Below are 21,456 nucleotides of genomic sequence, written 5' to 3' on the forward strand. Positions count from 1 at the left end.
TTGGTATTTATTATATTTCTGTGACAATGTTTTTTTTTTTTTTTTTTTTTTGTTATATTTTTCAAAGGAATATGGACGGAATCTCACAAGCAAGCTTTAAAAAAAATATATATAAATAAAAAAAAACATTTTTTATTGGGTTTTTGATGAAAAACCCAGAATTCTTTTTTCAGAAGTATTTTAATTTCCCTATTCCTTATTAAGATTGCTGGATTTGCTTTTAATATGAAGGTTAAATATTTGGTTTTATGACTTGTTTCGTTGCAGTGTAGCTATTTTAGGAGTTTTTAGATTGCTATACTATTATTAATTACAATTTCTTACTAAAAAGCAGCTTGTTAAATAAAATAGAAATTAAATTTTCTCAATTAAAATATCCTTAAAATTTTTATTACTTTAACACAGGTTAAGTTTCAGAGTATACTGGAAGGAAATTTAAACTTAATAGGCTCATTCAACTTGTGTTAGTATAAAATTAGTTAAATATTGTTTGACTGATCAATTAGTAATATTGTGTAAAGTTAATTCTTAATAACAGTTTTGTATTTATGATTTTAACTGCATATTTTTTTATTGGAAACTGGCTTATTACATAAATAAATTTAACTTATTTACTGCCTAATAATTGACTATGAAACTACATAATTTTCAATGTGTTTTTCGTAAAATGTTACATAAGGTAATATTATAGGATTACTTTATAATACATAAAAGAATACAGCTATTTCGAATTAATAGGTTTTTGTTTATTTAGAGAACGTTATACTACAAGAGAAATTTTTTATTGCAAATTTTGAGTAAGCCATCAAGTTTCAAAAAAATGTAAAAATATCATCCAAATACATCGTTAGTAGAGCATAATCCTAAGTTTCATTTTGATATTAGGAAAATTTGTTTCTCAGTATTCGAAACTTCATGGCTCACTCTAGGTTTGCTTGAACTCACTTTTTCCATACTTAAATTTTTTTATTACTGATGGAGCTGAAATAGAATTTGCTATGGGAAGTTTTTCCTATTGTATAGCGTCTTCTTCAAGTAGCATACAATTTTTCTGGCTCAAGAATGTGCTGACAACATAGAAAAATTTAGACCATTTTATTTATAGGTTGCATTGAGAAGCAAAACAATTTGGATATTTATTGCCTCTAACTGCCAATTTAAGAACATTGCAAAGAATTTAAATAGCATTAAATTAAGCTTGATAAAAATAAAAAAAGATCATGAACTATTTATTGTGCCTGGATATTAGTGAGATCCATGGTTAAGAGGTCTATCCTTGCCATCATAGAGTTAATGTTAAATTTTTGCTTAGCGTTTTCTTGATATTTTCTATGCTAAAACATATTATACAGCACAATACGTTTTAAAAAAGGTAGAAAATAAAGAGGTTGCTACTAGGTAATTTTTAGAACTTCTTTGATTTTTTTACTCAAAACTTTAAGACAATAAAGAGATGCGGTTTGAGGAAATAATTTAAAACTACATGTTTCCCAGTTTTTAGATTTTTTAAAATCTAAATTTATTACAGTTTGAAATAGACGCCAAAAAATTCGTTTTACGTGAACTTAATACGAAGATACTTATGTAAAAACAAGCAACTGTATACTATATAACTATTAAAAACTATTAATTATATTGACATAAATTAATTAACTAAAATACTGCTTGCTTTATATCTCAAATTTTGATTGGTTGGCGACCTGAAAGATACTGTGGAATGGAGTAAATATCCATTCTCAGTTTCTTAGTAAAAATTAAATAAAAAAGATTAAAAGCATATTTAGGCTTTCCTCCCTGCCTCCACCTCTTCGAGAGTTGATTTCGTTCGAGCACTACTTCTTAATATGAAATTATGCTTTTTTACGGATAATCTATTAAAAGTTTGTTTGCATTTAATTATTTTCTTATTTAATTATATTTCAAAGAAAATTAAAAGAAACCTTGTTGATAAACTGTTTTTTTCCCATTAACCATACCTGTCTGTTTTAATTGACGATTTCAACCTAGAGTAATTGAGTTAGTGAAAAAGAAGAAGAAAAAAATGGTAGGTAGTTATGGTAAAATAGTTTTAGCTCTGTTTTCCGAAAGCTCCAACGTTATATGAAATTATGGTTTCTTGCGAATAATATTCTATTTTTATAGCTGCTCTGAGTTTGCAACTGTTACTAATAACTGTTAGGTCAAGTTAAGCCTATCTAGAGACAGCTCTGCACACTCTTATTTTGAAAATGTCGCATGTCAATATGGAGAAAAGCCACAGTTTTGTGAAAATGTAAAGCGTTTGTGGTCTAGTTTTTTAATATTTTATAACTTACTCCGATGCTGCTTACAAGCTAAGTTTAATTTATGTTATTGAAAAAGCAAAACTCTCCTGCAACACCTTTGACAGTCCTAAGGGATTATGAATGTTGGTGGCAATACAGTTATCTTTGTGCACCGACCGTCTCCACTTTTTAGACAGTGGGCAATCGGTTTCAAGTTGCTACTAGGGATACGACACTGGTTTTTTGCTATGGCAGATCAGAGCTTATCGGAACTTGAACAATATTATGGCATAAATCTGCAGCTGATTGATTGACATTGCTTAAATTTTATTGTGTCGTTGACAAATGATCTTAACCATGAATTCGAATTATAGCATACCATAATTAGTTTTTTCTAACAATCTATGAGTCTTAAATTTTTACTATTATGAAGAGTGTTCCTTTACGAAACTTAATATATTTTTAGAATCCTTGTAAAAATGTTGACATTGGGAGTCCCAAAAGTAATAATCTAGGGTTGGTAGCGATATCGAATTCTAGCAAATCACCACAGAGGAAGGCTGAACTAAAACATCCAAAACTGTTCAATTCTCCTTAAGAAAGACAACTTGCATTGGGTTATTGAACAGGTTTTAAAATTTTTTATAACGCCTTCCACTGTAGTGATTCGACAGATAACATGTTTTATTAGTTCTCAGCATTCGAGTCAACATAGCTATTAAAGATGTTTCGTTTGACTGCAGATAATTCAAACATTTTAAGAACAAACCGTTTGATAGCTTTTATCCGTTTACCAGCTCGATGATCCTATGCATCAAAATTAATAAGTAATTATATTATTGTACTTTATCCTCTTGTGATATATTAAAAAATAGGACAACATTTGGCACAATTGTTTAACTAAAAAAAACAAACAATATTTTGAGTTTTTTTTTTATGTCTTTTTCAAAGCGATTCTCAGTGCAGAAATATAATTAAAGTTGACTTTGTTGGACAGAGTGTTTAATTATGAAGAAAAATTATAAGAAAACAAAACATGTCTATTCAAGTAATTTTTTGGACAGTTTTATGGCATATATAAGTCTAGTAGATTCTGTTTCATTACCAAAATGTTATGAGATGTATTATCTTACAATATGTAGAAAAAGCTGAAATTGAAATTTATAATAATTCGTAATAGTAATTGAAATATTTATTTTCAATTGCTACGAATTTATATATATTCGTAATAATTGAAAATAACTTTAAAAAATTTGAGTTTTTTTTAACAAAATATTTTATTGCATTACTGTTTGCTTTCATCTACGCTACAAATTTCTAAGTAAAAATTGGATTTTCTGACATTATTCAAAGCCACAATTCAGAAGAACTCCGATACCTATTAAAGAGATGATACGTATACATAAAAACTGAAAAAATAGTGACGAATAAAAAGCAGAAATATAATAAAAGACAATGTATTATTGCGCGTGAATCCAAGGAATATTTTCGTTTTAAATAAACAGTAATTGATAATGCAATACTTGGTAGTATTTTCTGTGTGAGCTGATGATTATGCTATTTTTTTAATGTTTCCTTTTTAATAAAAATTTCTGACTAAAATCTGATATTTAAAAGTGCTTAGAAATGTATATTAAAATTGGCATAGCCATGAGTTAAGCTTAACTGGGAGTGGAGCCGGAGGCATATCATCACTGCTATGCAATATAGTGCTAAAATCAGTATGGTTCTTTGCTTTGATGGCAGATGAGGGTAGACGTACCACCACAAAGGGTCAATACTAATTTGATGAAAACACTCGTATTTATGAAGTTTTCATAAGTTTTTGGACTGTATTATTTAAACGTGGCTGTCAGTAAGAATTCGAGTTTATGAGAAAAATTGTTTGGATTATTCATGTCTGCCAATTCTTTCAAATTTTAAGGAAAATTTTATATTTAAAGTGGTAACAAAATTTTTCTACATTTAATACTCGATTCTGGTTTCACTAAATTTAATTACTTTTTTTTAAGCATGCTTGTAGCAGGCATGCTGGTTATTTATTGTAAGTGTTGTTATGAACTGAATGCTAGCTTAAATTATCACTATAATTGATATCTCACTGCGACTAGGAAAATACTTCTTTGACACAGTAAAAGTCGCAAGGCGTGATTTTTTTTCTACCAGAAATACGGCTGCCGAATATTTGGGTGAAATCAGAATAAAAAACAAATATATTAGGTATTCATTATGCATGGTGTTTTCAATAGAAATGTAAACATCTCGAGCTCGGCACCTACTTTAGTTCCGGTTAAAAAGTTTGCAGCTGCTTAGTACATGTTATTCTGATAGGCGATGTTTTCAAACGAATAATTTTGTTTTCAATAAAAGAAATAAATTAGATAATTTCAGAGCTCAAATCTGTCGTATTTCATAAGATATTAATGTTATTATGTAATTCTGGGGAGTTTGGAGTGAAAATTTGTTTTAGTTATTTTGGTATTTATTATTAAAAAAGGTGACATGGTAGCTAGATTTTGAATAACTCGCTTTTTTGGCAGTCTTGATTTGGCCTCTTTCCTTTTGTTTATTACTGTTTCTTCGTGTTGCAAGCTGTGCACCATCTTACGTTAGTGTTAACACTTTTAGTATTGTAAACACAAGTATTGTTAGCATTGTAAACATAAGTAATATGTAATCAAATACATTATTTGCAAGAATCTCAAAACACAATGATGCCAAATGGCTTTAAAATACAACTGAAACAGTAACCCGGAAATTTAGGCAGTCCCGAGCTTGCAGCGTTCCCTAGTGTAGAAAACATCATCCATATGTGAAATTTTGATGCTCCTCTTTGTGTTCATGTCTCTATTAGTAGGGCTCGATATTAATGGTGGTGTGTTGGTCCAAGATACTAAAATGAGACTGACCACCATAAAATAATTACCAGTGGTCTTCCAGATCAGTGGCAATCAATGTAAATTAATGGAATTTTCAGTTTCATGTTTTGGTCGATATTTTTGTCACAAAATAACACATTTCATCATAATTGTGAAATTACACAAACTAAGTAATAAACTTTTTCCTATAAATTTACTTTAACTTAAAAAAAAATGATAATGACAGGTGTATGTGAAAATGCGTTCAAACTAGTAGTATCTTTTAGTTATTGGTCCTTCAGACCAGCGACTAAATTTTTACCCTTGCTGTTAGGAACGTAAAGCAGAGAAGTGTCATAAGCCTGTCAAAATCTTAAATTATAATAAAGTACCCTTTTCCAAATAGCAAAGTATTATTATTGCATGTACTGAAATATTAGTTAAATTTAAGTACAATAGTTATTAAATAAATGGTTGAATAACTTTTTTTTTTACTTGAGTTAGAAAGAAATTCGACTTCAATAATAAAATTACTTTTGAATTCTACTTAAAAATTAAAAAAAAGACAGTGAATACCTTAAAGTAATTTAAAATTTAATTCGGAAAACATTAAAAAATAATCTTGACCTTATAATGCTTATCTTAACACTCCACAAAAAAAAGAGAAGTATTTAATATTTCCCCTGACATTTATGTTTTTATCTCTTAATAATTAGGAAGCAATATTTTTTAATTAAGCAAATATTTTCCACGCATTCAACGCGCTTATTACTCCCGTCATCTGCAGTTACTGTCGTCATCACTGTTATGCTATAGTTAAATTATTAACTAACTTTTTCTTCTTTATAGTATGACGCATCTAAACTAATCCAAAACAACTTTCAATTAATTTTTAGAATACTTAATTCAATCACTTTCTATACAAAGACTTCAAAAGTGATATAGTAGTTTCTCTTAGTATTGCCTAAAACTATATTTTTTTTTTATAAATTTCGAAAATTTTTAACGAAATTTTAGTTATTGAATAAGTAGATGCAGTGAAACTAATAGGAGTTCTTTGTTAATAGTTAAACGTACTGTTTCCTTTAAAAAAAATTTGATTCAATATGATGTGTTTATTTTAGATTCTATACAAATGTCATTGCATAGCCGATGGAACTCAAAACCAAGCCGAGAACGTCTGTAATGCAGAGACCATGCATTGAAAAGTTCAAGTGTTTTAGCTATTTGACACCAGATGAAAATCTCACTATTTCTTAAGACAGCTCAATATATATTATTTTCCTGTTCGTACATGATCACGTTTTTAATTCTAAAACTGGCACATCTACAATGCTCACACGCGTAATGCATGTCCAAGTCGTGTGGTGTAAATCTCAACCCATAATTAATGGTAATGTACCAGAAACCAGCGTAGAAATAATAACATTTAAGAAACTTCGGCGGTCTGTATGTTAATAAGCTGGAAAATATCGAAATAAAGTTATATAACTTTGATTTTCCCCACATTTTATGTAATTTTATTACTTCCAATTGTGACTAAAAGGTATTTGTATCCTCGTACTATAGCTGTCGTATCGGAATGTAATAAACTTTTAATTATTATTTTGATTAAATAATTAAATTCCCTGTTAATAAGTTAATTATTTAAACTTTGACTAATCGAACTAGTTTATAGCGAGTTAAGGCCTGAGGCATTCGTTCGATACTAGCTAGCTACTATAAAATTAAAGCAAAAATATATAAAAAAAATAAACTGGAAAATATTTAATAGTTGCATTTTTTTTTTCACTGATTCGAACAACATTTGAGATTTTTGTGTTTGCATCTCGGCAATCGTGCAACGTTTAATACAAGTGGTTCAAATATTTTTTTATACTAGAAAAAGTTTTAAATTTTTCGCTAACTCATATTTTTAGATGAGATTGGTGGATTTTTAATTGCTAGCTCCTTATTGGTGTCAATAGTAGTGAATTCATTAAAATTTCTAAACATTTGATCCCCCGTTTTATAAATATTAAGCCATGAACGTGTTTACAGACACGTGAGCAACAGTTGGTATACAACTTTTTGAATGGCTTATTGCTGCAATCTTTCGTTTATTGCAACCGTTGCCGTGTTGCAACTCTGCAGCTTCAACTGTTTGTGTGATTCAAGGTATGAACGATCGAGTGAAAACCATGAGACAAACGTTACATTGTTTTTCCTTATTACTTATTTATTTACAATGTTTAAAAAAATATAAATCTACTAGTGATTTTAAACCTCTTCGTAAGTAATAAAATTCCTATGAAGAGTTGAATATTTTTTTTACCTCTCAACTTTCATAAAACAATTTTCAAGAACTTTTTGTAAAAGTCTTCGTTACATCAGAGTAATACTCGTAATACATGCTTTTTTTTTCTTCGTAAGCTTTTTAACATTAAATAAACCTTCTATTAAGTATTTTTTTGTTAAACCCGGGATCTCGTTAAATCAGCGAACTTAATAGACAGGTTCGACTTTGCTTTCAAAAATCGAACTCTTTACCATCTAATGACAAAAATATCTTATCTACATCAAATATCTTATCCATTACATATTTTTGACTGCACACAGTTAAATTTACTCTTTTAAAGTGCGCGTCAGGGAACAGTATGAAAAGAGAATTGATTGTCCTTTTAACTCGTTGAAGTGCGCATCAAATGTCGAGACAAATTTTCCCTTATATTCCACTTCACTTCCCAATTGGAAATATTAGAATCTTTAGATTACTAGCTCATATCCTGTTTCTTTTATTACTGAACTGATTCTTTCTGGGTACCCGGTTCTGTATTTCATGCCCTGTTTTACTCAATTTCATTTCAGAGTAAAATTTCAACTTTTTTTTCTTCTTCTTATGCATATATTCCATACAATAGGGGTAGAAGACACTCGACGATTGTAAACAAATGTCGCTTTGAAAGTCGAGTGCTTTCTTTCTTTTACAGGGGCATGTGTTTCTCTGCGGGAAGTGTAGAAGTATATAGGTTTTTTTTCTTATTATTATTCTTCCTTTATTCTAACTTCATATCAAATGACTTAATGGAAACGTTTACTCGTTTGTATAAAAAAAAAGAAGACATGCGGGCAAAGCTTGGAGAAAGAATAGGACTGGAGTGATCATGAATGTAAGCTCTCTGCAGATAGACAAAAAATCGAACGTTATATGTGAAATCACGTGATTTAAGACTTTTTTTTCCTTCTCTATCTTAACATGTAGTAAATGAGACCCAACTAAATGACATAGTTTGAGTGTATCAAACTCTCAAACTAGTGCTATAATTTTGAACTGTATACGAGTATATTCTGTTACGCTGGAAAGAATTGGGTATTTGCAACTCGACAAGTGAAATGATTATGCCTAACCATGCGATTTATATCAGATTTAATTGGTAAGCGACGTCACGCGTGTGTGACGAATCTGATTGGATTCTGAATCGACTAATGTCACGGTTTATTTACGATGACGTCAGTTGTGGGTACTCGATAGACTGAATTTTTAAATAAGCAAAATATTTGACAGTAATAAAACAAAAACTTTAGTGTTTTGAAACTTTACCAGTTGATGAAAATGATTAACAACCAATAAATAATTCTCACTTTTTGCATATTTTTATGAACTCAAACAGTATAGTGTTGATGAAACTTTTTTAATATTAAATATCACATTGTCATTTATTGTTAATTAAATTACTATTAATTAAATTACAATTAACTAGATTAAAAAAAAAACGCTCTTCATATTGACATTTTGTGGCATTTTTATAATGAAGAAAAGGGACAATTTCTTGATTTTCACTCTGCCTTTCTTCTCAACGACCCAATATTTTGACCAAGTACGAAAAATTTAAAATTCAGAGGCATTGTCATTTAGGTAACTTCATTCAACCATCGCTTTTAGAAATCAGAAATAAACGTCACGATAACTTATTCTCATATCTTAGAGACATTAGATTATATACATGAATTTAGCTCTTAATTCATATCATAATCATTTTTTAAACCATGAATCAATCTTGCACCAATACCTACAAGTTTACTAATTAATTCGCATCAATGCAAAAACTTAATGCTAGTCGATTGCCCTCTCACGCAGTATTATCTTGATGTGCCTATATTTAGAAAGAAAAAAATCTCTCAAATATTTTTTAAAACAAAAAAGATTATTTAATGCACATGCGCTCTCATTATTGATTCTCAATTATACTTGCCTTTTTTAACTTCAGTCTACAAAATAATTTTTTTTGACTTAAACTTAGTTACAATAAGGCCATATTCGCCCTTTTCATTATGTGAAAAATATCCAATTATAATAACTTATTTTAAAAATTCTTTAACCCCTGGATTGGTGGAAATACTAGAACTTTATGGATATGAGCACCAGAAATTTTTCATTGAAAAATTACTCATTTTAGCTCAGAATAATCTGTGAAATTATGACAACAATAGTGTGAACAAAGAACAATGATTTTATATCACTCTAAATAAACCTCACCTCGTATTTAGCACCGTTATTCTATTTTAACAATGAGGTTTATGAGCTGCATATAAGGGGGATTAGGAAACTCAATTTAGAAGCTAAATTCTTAAATTATTCAGTTTTGTTTCATTGCTCCTTGGTCTTGCGTGACTCTCCCACCGAAAAGATGCACAATATTACGAAGGAATTAACTATAGATCGTGTGCAATCAATTTCAATGAACAATGGCGCCCAATTTATAGGAGACACAATGCCAGATAAATATAATCATCTATGGTGACAAATATATTTGCTGACGCCTTAAATTCTAACTACCTTCTTACATATGCTCGAGTGAAATATGGAATGATCTTCTAAATTATGTTTATTAACTTTATTTATATCCTTGAGAAATAAGGGTCTCTAAAACCCAATGATGGAAGAAAATGTAATTCGCTTTTTTATTTCCAAAATTTTATTTTATTTTATACCCCACGTTGTACATTCTACCCAATTCTTAGTTAATGTCTACCAATGTTCAATTCCGTAGCTTTGTAATTTTGAACCCAATCCAGAAGACAAGGGAATTCCTGAATCAAGTATTGGAAGAAATATGCCTTCTTGGAAGACTTTTTTGATGAAACTAACACGCATTTGCGTTACATAGAGAGGAAAACAACGAAAACCTCATGCGGTTAGCCTGACGACAAGAGGAATCTAACCCATGATCCGTTTAAATGTTATGTTTCGGTAGGTAGCAAACTATCTGCAAGTCCCCTACCAATAACCAGCACAAATTTTTTGGATAGCTTAATATAAATAACATTTTGATATCTTAACTGCAATTTTTTAGATTTTGCATTGAAGAGTATTACTTGTATGTAATTCATTAAAAATACAAATAATCTTTTTTTTATACGTTTAAAAATGGTTAGAATTAACTTTTATGTCTGAACGTTACGTATTGCTCATCCAGTTTACCCTAGCTTTTATTTTTACGTACACATTAAAATATAAATAAAAATTTTTTGTATTGTTTTATGAAGGATAAGTTTAATTTTGTTTAAAATAAAACATTGAAGACATACTATCTCACTACGAAAGATTGTATTTTTGATTTATTTGCCAAAATACAGCATATTAGAAAACTTATATTTTTTTAAAAAAAATCAATGAAGAATTCAAAACTATCTGATCATCTCGTATGTAGTGTATAAGTTTTATTTCTCAAATATTATCTCCTGCTTTATTTTAAAATATGCAACCGGACTCCTTATTGTTTTTAAAAATTAACCCAATAGTTACTGAGAACGATTTCGAAATCATACGTTTTAAAATCTTTTTATCTTTAGTATAATTTTCTAGAAAAACTTATTTTATGACGTGTTTAACAAATAAACAAAAGAATGGACTCGAGTCAAAATGCGCAGCTAGTTTTTCCATGTTTTTAAGAAATAGTTAAATTTATTCTGAAAATAAGACTTGTTGATTTATTTCTATTTCTATTTTTTCAACCATCCAATCAAGCATAATCCACCATATTTGAAAACAATTATCATTTATTTTCGTTTGAAAATGATTGTTTTAAGTTTGCATGAAAATTTATTAATTATATATTCATAACAAATCTGCTCTGAAAAAATAAAAATAAAATAGATTTATTTCAATATTTTTACCATCCAATCCAATTGATTTCACAATAACTGTCAACAATTCTAATTAATTTTGCGGTTGAAAATATGTTAAACGTACTAATTTAAAATAAAGCTAATTCATTTATACCATTCTTAATTCTCATATTTATTATAATTCTTATATTTATGAAATTAATTATTGCATAGAAATTTTAATGTAATTTTCCTACATTTACACATTATTTAGTAATATAATTATAATAATTATATTCGACCATAGCTTAAAGACGGAAGCATAAAACTGGAAGCATATATCGATTTACTTCAAACTGTAGTTAGGGAGATGATATCTCTTAAAATGATAATTTATCTAAGTCTAGTCTTCCGTTATCTAAATCGAAAATAAACAAAAACTGCATTACTATTCTTAACGGTAAAGTAGTTTTCTTTATAACATTCAACGATGTATCGTGACTTGTTTTAATGCGTTCAGCAGGAAACTTGGATAAACATTTGTCTGTGTTTAAAAGTTCAACTAAAAAGTAAGAAAATGGATTTGCAAAACTGGAAAACTAAAAATGTCACAGAAAGTAGGTTTATTTCTTTAAAAACAAGTTTTAAGACTAGAAATTTATTAATTATTCATGTTTTTCGGGCAAATGAAGTTTAAATAGTCGCTCATTGAGTTTAAAATACAGCAAAGAATAATTAAATACGAAAGAAGAAAAGAAAATAAGAAGGTAATTAATAAGCAGTAACGCGACCAAATTTAGTAGTTATTCATTTTAGATCTGGCAGACAGGTGTCATTGAGAGTAAAGGAAGATTATTTAATAAAAAAATTAAAATAAAAGTAATTTATGTTTTAAATACTTTTCGGCAGAAAGTACCTGTTTCACACGCCTTTAAACTTTTGCGTTCAATGAACTTTAACGTATAATATTGATGAGATTCTGACGGGATTATATCATTTCGTTGTTAAATTATTTAATTTTTAATCAACTTTTTAAAAGAAAAAAAGAACATGTTTTTTTTTCTTCTTTTTTTAAAAATTCTTTTATTATAGTTTCGAAAGCATTAGAATACAATTAATCGCTGGAAAAAAGTACCAAAAATAATTAAATAAATAATCATCAGAAGAAAAAAAAATCACCTTAGTAATACAATGCATAATTGATGCACAAAGTGATTCGCTTTAAAAACTAGTTTGTCCCGCAGTAGACTAATCGTTGAGACACGGTTCCAAGCAGATCACCGAAGTCAAGCATTACTGGCTGCGGTCAATGTGAGGGTGGGTGTCCTCTATGATCAGCCTGTGAAGGGACGGAGGGTGTGCTGTATTGGTCCTCCTTGTAATGTTCTACCGTAAAGGGCTCGACTTTGCACTCAGATCGTCGGGCTACAGAAGCAGGAGTGCCACCTCTCTGCAGAGGATCAAAATTGTGATGGCATGACTTCGGATCATCATCAGGGATGTTTCCCAGACAGCCGCCAATAGCCCATTGTGCAACTCCAGTGCGACGTAAATAAACTACTACTACTAAAAACTACATGAATTCAATAATTGATTTGATTCAGAACGTTGAGCCTGAATTTATTGTAATTAAATATTTATTCGAATGTTACTATATATTTTTAAAAATTAACTAATAAGCAAAGATTAATTTTACAAAATATAGCTATTTATATTTTTCAAGTTACATATCTTTTATTGCGATAGTAAATAGTATATATAGTATGATATACGAATTAACAATCGTCTCTGAGCTGATGTTAAGCTTATCATAAATTTAAAAAAAAATTAAACACATTGATTTAGTGATACATTTTAATACAAAATATTCGTATTCAAGGAAAACGCTTTAACTGTAGTCGAAAAAATTGTTATTTGTATACGAATATTGTGTCACAAAACGGTAAGTGTAGTGCAATTACTGGAATCTGAAAGCATCTTATTAGGTCTTAATGAAAAATGGGAAAAGTTCTTTATCCTGATCTGCAAACTAATTTTTGTATACTTAAAAGAACTTTCAAATTTGTAAATTTTCAAACTACTGTTTATTTACACTCAAATAAATATTCGATTAATTCGAACTCAGTTTTTTCATGGCGAACTTTTTTTTTTCAGGGACTTTTTCCGTTACACCCTCCCCCACCCCCGCTCATTAAATTCAACAGCATGAAACTTATGTCTAACCTTAAAAGGAATATAGATTATCACAACAAATGGATAGTAAATAGCTGAATTGAACTAAATTAACGCGACGTCCTTTTTTTTTGGCGACCCCAACTTTCGCCTCAAATGGTGTGGGCTGGGGGAATTGAGAACATTTGATATGAACGATGATTTCTCGTTTAGGTCAGTTTTTAGATGACGCAGTAAATCTCTGGGCTTCTTCATCTCAGTTATGTTTTTATGACCTTCGGAGATAATGCGTAAACCAGGACGGCACGCCTGAACTCTAGATGAGAGACATGCCGTTCAAAGTTCCTGCAACAGTTGATAAAACTTTTCTTACAATCTAGCGATGAAACGGGTAATGGATGTTCAACTGTGAGAACTAAAAACGCAAAGATTTATATCATTGCACGCGTTGAAATTATTACCATTAAATATTTTTATTAGTCTTACAAGAAGAGATAAAAGAATAAAAACACCGAACTCAAATGTTCAAGGAAAACTACATCAGATATGCTCCTTTTTTTTTCTTTAACATAATGCTCTGTTTTTAGTGCTCAGAGTTTTCAGTGGGCCTTTTGCTAAAAGCTTACAGGGAGGAACAAATGGAATAGAGCTGCTTATATAATGATTATTATTGATAAAATTCCTGACGTTGCCATAATAATAGCATAAGCCGCGATGGCTCAGGGGATAGAGCGTTTGCCTTCCAATGAGGCGAACCGGGTTCGAATCCCAGTAGATATGAATTCCGCATCCCGCTTGCACCGACCACAGTGCTGACGTGAAATATCCTCAGTGGGAGACGGATCATGGGTTAGCCGTCAGGATAACCGTGGGAGGTTCTCGTGGTCTTCCTCTCCATGTAACGCAAATGCTGGTTAGCTCCATCAAAAAGTCCTCCACAAAGGCAGATCTTTCCCAATACTTGATCCGCGAGTTTCTTGTCTTTTGGATTGGGTTCAAAATTAAAAGGCTACGGAGTTGAACATCAGTAGTCGTAAATCCATAAAATTGGGTCGGCTGTTCAACGAAGGTTATAAAATAAAATAATAATACCATGAACCCGAGGAAGATCGGGGAATAGAACATTCGCCTCCTAAGAAAGTGACCCAGATTCGAATCCTAGCTTTAGCTGGTCGATATAAATTCTACTCCCGGCACACAAAAACCACAGTGCTGACTTGAAACATTCTTAGGGGTAGACGGATCGTGTGTTGAAATCACCTTGCCATCGAGCAAACCGTGAGAGATTTTCGTGGTTTTCCTCTTCATATAACGCAAAGGCGGGTTAGTTTAATCAAAAGGGTCACCACGATTCCTAGTTTGTTCCCATGCTTGATTCAGGAGTTCCCTTGTCTTCTGAATCGGGTTCAAAATTATAAGGCTATTACGGAGTTGAATTTTGATAGTCATAAACTCAGAATCGGGTTGGCTGTTTATTTTGCCGGTTATTAAGTAAAATAATATTAGCATGAATCTATCTGAACAACGCAAATAAAGAAGCAATATTGACATAATGATTAATTTTGCCAGAAAATAGTTCTTCATTTTTTTTAAGGTAAAGTATAATACCCTTTTATTCGATCCTTTAATATATACAAAATTATTTATTTATGATATTAAATATAATTTTATTTATAATGTTAAATATATTTATAATATTATTCATAATTTTATAAATCTTGTATAAAAAATTCACATGCCTTATCATTCTTATCTTCATTTTTTTATTTATACTGAAGCCCATAACAATTTTAATAATAGTATATTGGTGGGGGTAATATGCCTTTTTCTTTTGAAAAATGAAATACGTTTAAAAAGTTGACAATTTAGGTCAACTTTCCCAACAGGATAAGTAAGCATATTTGAAGCAATACGTTTAAATTTGATACTCATTTTATGGGAAAGATTCAATATTTAACTGAAATAGGCTGAATAATTTAAGAATTTCAAAAAAGAGGCATTTTTAAACTTTTATTTCCTAAAAATTATTTAACTTATTTTGTTTAATTTTTAAATCTTACTATTAAAAGTTGCTTAGTTTTAAGTGGTGTAAAAATTTGATAATCATACAATTCGAAAAATTTTCGACTATTATTAAGTAAAATAATTAAAAAGATTCAAAATTTAAAAAAAATTGTAAGGAATTTATTTTAGAAAAACGAGTTTTAATGGTAATGCCAAAAATGTTTTGATTCGCTTAAAAAATTTCTAAGGTATGGCGAAATAGGAAAAAAAAATGACATTATTATTAAGGCTGCAAAGCTATTTATTACTATCTATCAAAACTATCTATTACTATAGGATTGCTATCTACCATGACGACAGATAGTAACTACCCATCCCCATATTTAGATAGTCTACAATCCAAATATGTCGGGAAAAAAAAGCGTATGAATTCAAAGAAAGTATGTTTGTGTGTGATTTCGTTACTTAAAATACTTAATTAAAATATTGAAACGTAGCTAAGCATAGTTGATTCGAAATTAATTTTTCAGTTTTATTAAAAGCACTTATTAGTACGTAAAAAACTGATCATTAGAAAGTAAGTTATACACGATGATATACCTTTTTTTTCCTCACTGTACACAAGGTTTTAAACATAACATTGGTCTTCCAAATCTGAAGTACTTCTTATCAACTCAATAAATCTTTGATAAAGCTATAAATCATTTGATGGGGCAGATTTCATTTTGCACACACTTGAATTTTATGAGCTCTTCTTGTCAAATTTTCTTTTCACGATGACTTAACAGAATGCAAAATTGTAACAATCTCGGAAAACTAGCTGTGTGGTCCAGATTGATCTTTGACCTTTGAATGACTTCAAGATTTGGGTGGATACGAATAATATCAAATTGTTTCTCAACAAAACACACCGCTTAACTTCTCTTGGAAATGTTACGTCTAGTTTCTTTATCTGTTTTGAGATATGACATTGATATTTCAAGTTAGAAAATCATGGGTGGCAATAATTTAACTTTCCTGACAGATGGACCGAACGTCATACGAGGGAGATGAAATTTATTTAATCCATTTTTACATGTTTTACTAAAAAGAACACGCTGTTTTTCTCAAACGAAAGGTAAATTTTTCTTAAGATCGAAAGGAACGATTCCACGCAGGAAGAAGACCCTAGATTCAAGGCCTTGCAGAATCTATTCGCTCGTGCAAACATGCAGTAATGCATTATCTGAATGATTTTGCAAATTGATGCCGAAATGAATCAAAATTAAAAAATATTCAATAAATTTTTCAATTGTATCAGCTTAAATATTTAGACGTATTATAGAAATCTACACCGAAAGGCCATTACATTATGACCACCCTCCATCTATAACAATGGGCTCGCCCAGGTTTTCATGGTTTCTCGCCCAGGAACAATGTTTTCATGGGGCACATTAGGACCCATAATCGTCATAGAACAATCGCTGACGTCTGCAAGCTAATTGAACATAGTTGCAGACCAGGTTCACCTATTCATGGCAACAGTTTTTCCTGCGGGGGATGGTGTTTACCTTCAGGATAATGCACCATGTCATAAGGGTCGAATCGTCATGGATTGGTTTGAGGAGCATTCCAGTGACTTTCAAGTTTTTCTTGGCCCCCAAATTCACCTGACCTTAATCCAATAGAGCATTTGTGGTCCTACTTGAAAAACCAAATTCCTGCTGCCACGCTACCCCCGCGCAATGTGAGGGAATTGCAGGACCAGTTGGTGAGGGCTTGGTACCAGATACCTCAGACTACCTATTAGCACCTTGTGTATTCAATGCCACTGCGGGTGCTAGCAGTTTTGAGGGCTAAAGGAGGTCCTACATGTTATTAGCAGGGTGGTCATAATGTAATGGCTCTTCGGTGTACAGTAAAAAGGAGTTTGCTCAACGGAAAATGAATGAAATATTGTTCGAGGCAAAACATTGTTCATTTTTTAACCATTGTTTAGATAATTTTTCCCTGAGTTTTCGTGGGACCATACTTTTGCGCTTCCCTGAGGTTTGACGGTTGAATACGGTTTCAAATTGTGCTACATTTATTATTTATTTATTTATATTGTGGCGTATTGATTAAAAAAATATGATGACTTATTAGTGGGAATGAAAGTTCATGCATTTAATTAGATTTTTTTAAAAAATTTTTAATTAAAAAAATAAAAAAACGACGAAGTATAAGTTAAAATTTGTATTACTCAGAACAGCTATAATAAGCTCTATAAGCTATAAGAATAAAAACGAACTTTCAGGAAAAGCGGTGCATAGCTGAAACATGATATCACAATTTTGAACTAATAATACGTGCAAAATTATTTAGGTATTATATCGAGCTATATTTTCACTCAATTTGAGTTACTGTATCTCACTGTTAGAAATTCCTAAATGTTTAAATAACAATTTATTTAGTGGATGTTTTTCTTTTAATATTTAACCAAAACAATAGAAAAAAAATAAATAAAAAAACAGATGGTATTCTAACTTTTAACTAATTCTGAGAAACAGAATTTTACTTCAATCAAAATCAGCTACAACTAGGCCCACAGCCGATGCAAATTGTGTTTATGTTCTTCAAAAGACGGAAACAATTTTTAATTCATATTTTATTTTCTATCATCGGATTTTTAAAGCGGCTGCTTAATAATCTTATAGTCATAAGTGTGTGGTAATCATCACTAAGGAAGTCACTCTGATCCTCGCTGCTGGATACAGACTTTAAACGAGGAAGACGAGAGTTTATGACCGGCTGAACTGGGATCCGAATCCCAGGGTTGACACGGCAATATTTGCGCTATTCCTTCACCACAACAAGAAATTTTAGTGACTTGCACTCCTCAATTTGTGACCCTGGACTACTGGAATACGACATTCTCAATCACGCATAGATGGGATGCCTCAGAGCTGCTATACAAAAGAATTTAGTATTTCATATCTCTCACGATCGATGATAACAGCAGATGAACTATAAAAGAAACATTTATCCGTTCACTTGACAAAACACAACTCAATCACAGCCTAGTACTAATGCCCGTTACCTAACGAAAAGCCTATCCTGACCTAAGGTCAAAGTCCAGTTAAATTTCATTTTTACGTATTTAAAATCATACTGGTTATTTTGCATTCACGATTTTCTAACCATACCAATCATAAACGGTTTCAAACCCATAAAGGTAAGAAAAATATTCCTAACCTTGAAAAATTACAGTTAATTGTTTGGATGTTCTGCGGTCGTTTATTTTACAGTAATTTTGAGGATGAAAATTCTAACAGTAATCAAGTTTAAGAAATGCGATTATCTCGCGTGGGCTTATATTCAAAAAATTGTAAACAATAACTGGCTCAGTCGGGTTCATATTAAAAGTCGTCGCGCTTGGGAAGGTTCGTACTCCCGAGTCTATAATTAATAAGCATAAACCGCAGTGGCTCAGGGAATTAAGCGTTCGGCTCTCAATGAGGTAACCCAGGTTTGAATTCCAACGGTGGCTGGTTATTACGAATTCTGCTCCCGGCCCACTCCGACTACACTGAGGACGGAAAAATATCCTCAGTGGTAGATGGATCATGAGTTAGAGTCCCCTTGCGATCGGGCTAACCGAGGGATGTTTCGGTGGTTTTCTTCTCTATGTAACGCAACTAGGGATTAGTTTGATCGAAAAATCATCGAAGGGTAGTTTGTCCTGACGCTTGGCCCAAGAGTACGCTTGTCTTCTGGGGTTAGGTTCAAAATTACAAGGCTACGGAGTTGAACATAAATAGTCGTAAATTCAGAATTGGGACGACTGTTTGACTCTTATAAAATAAAATAAAAGTAATCAGCATTACTTTTTTTTAAGAACTGAGTAAATTAGTTAAGGTAGAATTTAGATAGAAGAATTATAAAAAGAGAAATAATTAACATAAATTATAAAAGATAAAACATTAATAAAGCTATTTTAATAATAAAAAACTTGAACGTATTGTTTGAAAAATTAATTACTTTTTGTTTCTAATACATTCAAAGTAAATAAAATCGATACTTTAAAATTCATTCCATACCTGCAGTTCGCAAAATTAAAATGAATAAAATTCTAAAGGAAAGCGTATGGTTCATTGTTCTTAAATAAACTGTTCATTTTGCAATATAATTATGAAATTGAATTCACAATTTACTCTTTTGTTGTTGTTCACGAAGATAAAACAATAGCATTATAATGCTTTCATACAAATTTGGATGAACGAAGTATAGAAAATAAACATATTTAAACGGAAATGATGTATTTTATTTTAAATATATGAAACATTTCTTGCTAAATCGTGATTTGTTTATTTTTGTTCTTATTTTTTTCTCCATCTATTGTTTTCTGAAAGAGAATAATTTTCAATTTATCCTTATTTTAATTTTAATTTTTATTTTGAAAGTATTAAAACAAAAAAAATACATTTGTTTTCTACTATTATGTATGATAGCTAAAAACTACTATTATGTATGATAGTTAAAAACTACTATTATGTATGATAGTTAAAAAAAAAAAAGTATATTAGATTAATGTTAAGAGAAAAATTTACTTTGTTCATTATTTTTTGAGAAAAATAATAATTTTGGTTTTGGAATTATAAGTTAAAAAAAGGTGAGGGAATTTCTAGAAAAAATCGAGATTACAGATGTTTATAAATAAATAAGGAAAATTTTGATAAATAAATACAGGTATAAATCAATGAAATGTAAATAAATAATAAGCAGACATAAATAAACAAATGAAATTAAATAAATACATAAATACATTTCTCGACTTCATCTTTGAGAGGGGTATCTATTAACATCCCTGATTTTGAATCATGGGTCAAACCTCCCCAACCGGCCTTTATGTATACACATTATAGCGTATAGAAAAAAAAGTAAGTATAAGGCCTTCCGTTTCTAAGACTATTAATCTAATTGCATAAAGAACTCAACTTAGTTTATGAATATATTAATGGTAAATGGTACAGGCAAGAACTTGCAGCAAAAGTAATTACTTTTCTGAATGAACAGAAAATACATGTAATACATTACTAGTAATACATTACTAGTAAATATCTGATCAACAGAATCAACATAGGATTGAGCAGTTTTTTGCTTATTAGCTAAAAAAATATTCATGTATAGAAAAGATAAGGTATTAGAGTAAACAGATAGGGTAGATATATTTTTCTTTTCATTTGCATTCGTTTTTAAGTTTTCGTTAGTTCTTTGATGTATTTACATTAATAGCAAAAGACGTTCCTGCAACAGTGACCAAAGGCGTGGTTGTGGCAAGCATTGCGCACAAGCTGTCTTTACTTCTCAGGCAAGCTGGCACCCATTGATCTGAAGCTGGATGGGCTTCAAGCCGCCACTGGGGATCGAACCTCAGTTCTTCACATTGACAATTCAGTGCCTTAACCTCAGAGCCATTGTGACTCAATTACATAAATATCTTAGTTGTTGTTGTTCATTTACGTCGCACTAGAGCTGCACAATGGGCTATTGGCGACCGTCTGGGATACATCCCTGCCCTGAGGATGATCCGAAGACATGCCATCGCAATTTTGATCCTCTGCACTCTGCAGAGGGGATGGCACCCCCGCTTCGGTAGCCCGACGACCTGCGCGCGAAGTCGAGCACATTATGGTAGACAGTTTAACGAGGACCAGTACCGCACACCCTCGATCCCTACGCAGACTAATCCAAATGGTCACCCACCCGCACACTGACCTCAGCCAGTGATGCTTGACTTCGGTGATTTGTTGGGAACCGTGTCTTAACGACTAGTCCACTGCGGGACCATAAATGTCTTAGATAATTTTCAACTTTATTTTATTTTATAAATAATTTATTTGAGGTTTGTCATAATCCCTTATAGCATGTGTATATACCCCTTGTGCAGTCGGTGTTTGGTAACTCAATTATTTAAAACTGGTAACTATATCAATTTATTGTTAATGCAAATTCGCATTTATTGGGTGTGCAAAAAATTTGCATCAACCAAACTACAGTGATGTATGAGAGAATCAAAATTGCAGGCAGTTAATAAGCTTTAAAAATAAAAT

General features: G+C 30.9%; 1 long non-coding RNA gene across 1 annotated transcript in view; it reads right to left on the reverse strand.

The window, feature by feature from the left end:
* Positions 1-3,536: 3,536 nt before the first annotated feature.
* The window catches only part of LOC139425554 (uncharacterized), a 54,050-nt gene continuing 36,130 nt past the window's right edge, over positions 3,537-21,456 (reverse strand). The window contains exon 4 of the long non-coding RNA XR_011636763.2: positions 3,537-3,642. This is a non-coding gene — a long non-coding RNA (uncharacterized LOC139425554). The remainder of the gene's footprint in view (positions 3,643-21,456) is intronic.

The sequence above is a fragment of the Parasteatoda tepidariorum genome, chromosome 3 (assembly GCF_982258835.1).
Source record: "Parasteatoda tepidariorum strain Cologne lab strain chromosome 3, Ptep-v5.0, whole genome shotgun sequence".
Taxonomy (NCBI): domain Eukaryota; kingdom Metazoa; phylum Arthropoda; class Arachnida; order Araneae; family Theridiidae; genus Parasteatoda; species Parasteatoda tepidariorum.